Source organism: Echinococcus granulosus (assembly GCF_000524195.1).
Source record: "Echinococcus granulosus chromosome Unknown EG_S00262, whole genome shotgun sequence".
NCBI lineage: Eukaryota > Metazoa > Platyhelminthes > Cestoda > Cyclophyllidea > Taeniidae > Echinococcus > Echinococcus granulosus.
Genome location: NW_020170642.1, coordinates 2998 through 5896, shown reverse-complemented (window position 1 = coordinate 5896; position 2899 = coordinate 2998).

The following is a 2899-nucleotide window of genomic DNA, read 5'->3' as shown; positions in this document are numbered from 1 at the left end:
TTCATTATCCCCTCAATCCACATGCATACAAGATCCAGAGGAAAGCCCAATCTTCCACCCAATACGCACCATCATTTAGGAAGTGCTCTTTAATTGCTGAATGACTACATTACATAAATCAAGATACGACTAAAAAGTTACTACGACTGATAGTCCCAGCACCGCCATTACCACTCTATCGAGACTGTTCACACTGCAATGCAGGTGAGAAGTGTTTAACTACGCAAGAATGATGATGCGGCATTATAAAAACCTGGTGATAAGAGCCAACTAAGTACCTTGCAGCATGCGCAAACACACTTCCGACGTACTACTTCTAGTGATGCAACAGAGGAAAAATATTGCTGAATTTTGGCGCAACATGAAGTTAAATTTATGCTTTGAGAATCTACACATCGGAAAATTGATAAGCCTGAGCATTAGGATACAGGATATCGGACGCATTCCGCCACCTCTTTCACTCTACGCAAGTTACTTTTTCGTCTCTACAGATAGAGGAATTTTCACCAATATTCCCTGCATGTCATCCGTAAAAATGACGAGTAAGGTGATACAGTCTCAAGCATTCGTATGTGATTATCTAAATATACTAATAAGGATGTCCATTACGCACTTCCTAACACTTAAAGGCGTATCTACACATAAATACTATTTAAAATAACATGACAGTAATTACCTGTTATGAGTAGATGTTCCTGATTCTCCTCTTTCCAAAGGTTGTTCGAAAGTCAAGCGATTTTCCTCTCCAGCAAGTCCAAATAACGAAGACTGTAGGTTAGGACAGACTCCTTCGACACAAATGGCAAAATTGCCAACAGCCCCCACTTCCGACAGAGGCTAGTCAAATGCAATTAGCACAGAGCCATGGCATCCGATCACATTTGGTTATTCCCGACGTTCAACACAGACACATTGGCCGAGAGAAAAAAACGACCTTTAACACGTGAGGGCACTATATTCCTTACACACAGATTGTCAATGTGAAAAAAAATAGCAAATACCACAACCGATTCCTCTTAAACGCTTGCATCCTTTAAAAAACGAGTTTGATAAAACGACCTTTGCTGCACACCACAGGTTCGAAACACACCCATTGGTATTTGGACATGGTTCAAATATGTAGTCAAACAACCAAGAATATATTTAGCGAATTTGTGAAAAAAATTAGGGAACAAAAGGACACACCTAAAAAACACAATTAAAAAGATTGTTTTACTATAATACTGCTATGATAAAAATTGCATGCGTTGCACTCAAGTATTTGTGTATTCATTGATGTATTGTTGAATTCAAGCAAACATTTTTGCCTTCTAGTCTAGGTTTTACATATTCTGCTTAGTTAGGCACATTATTTGTAAATATATGGCCTAAAATTACTTGTGATGAAAATACTTGGTGTCTATCTCCCCATTATTTTACCCTTTTACTCATGTATGTTTTTGCATATTTTCTTTCTATCTGTTTGCCAATTTTTGTGAGACAACATTTTTCTCGGAGAGATGCATATTTTGAGTCGCGCTACCACAGTGAAGGGGAGACAGACTCGCTTCCAAACAAAATTGATCTATTTGTATACAATGCACCTGTGGATCAGTGGATCTGGCAGAACCAGCAGAGTGGACCTTTTTGCTTGCAAATTGTAAGCACTTGGGTTCGCCTATCTATCTTTACATGTTCCCATCCCCATCTACCCAAATCTTCCACATGCTGTCGTCAAGTACGAAAATATAGTAAAGTTTTCACCGACCATGCTTTTGACAAGACCACATACAATTAATGATGAGTGGTTAAAGCTGAGGTCACAAATCTTCACGTTTTTTGCAATACATGTAGGAATGTATAGCTTTTTGGAAGAAAAAATTGCGACAGAAGGGGATAGTTTTCGAATGCAATCGGCACAGTTAGGTAGATTTAACAAAACTCGCTTGCAGGCTTGCCAATTGCCCTCGAATGTGAGTATTGAAGTACCGTATTGTGGCCTATTCTTGGTTGATATTGGCTTGACGTTGACATTGACGTCCCTCCGAATGACTGTTGACCTTGAGTTGGGCTAGTGAATAATTTGGGCAACACAATCACTATTATCGTTGACAAACTTCCCAAACTCAACGGGGTAGGTTGATAAACTGTTTTGAATGGGCTTATCGTTCCTTACGTGGTATTCTGAATACCATTTAGTGATGCTTAAGGCCATGAAGCCCTCCTTTTATCCTTTTTGCTGTGTAAATTGTCAAGTGTTGCTGGATCGCAGAAGTGCACTACGAAGCTCTCCTAGAAGCAGATAGGGATGAGCCTGAAACACATGTTAACGCGATTTTAAGTGCATGCAATTCAAATTATCAAATGTTTATCCTTTGCAAGATTAAATTTTTTATTGCCAATTTTCTACGAGGAGGGCAATTCATTTGCAAGTCTGCCAAGTTTGACCTACCGTAGTTAAGATTGCATACTGAGCCGTCTATGTTAGGTAGCATGAGAAAAGCTTTATTTATAAACAGGTCTTATTTTAGCTGTGAGATATTCAGTACCGATTAATCCTTTACCCATTATATTTAAATAGCAATTATTTTGGCCCCTCACTGTCGACCTGCTTAGGGCATCTTAGAAGTGAAATCAATGGGCACGGTCTTGGTCAGGGGCTTCGTCATTTGCTTTTCTGTATACTTTCATGACAGTAATGTGCTCTCTACCTCATCCCATAAAGCGTACTTCCTGGTTATGGTCATTGGTCCACTTCAAATTAGGCGACAATTTAAATTTACATGAGAACAATCCTGTCAAAATGCCAAAAAAGCATGCAAGATTCCCCCATCTCCATTCCTAAAACATAAGAATCCTCTTCCACTTCCATGAAATCATCGACAAGAAATGTTGTTTAGTGACGACAACACGCTGCAAC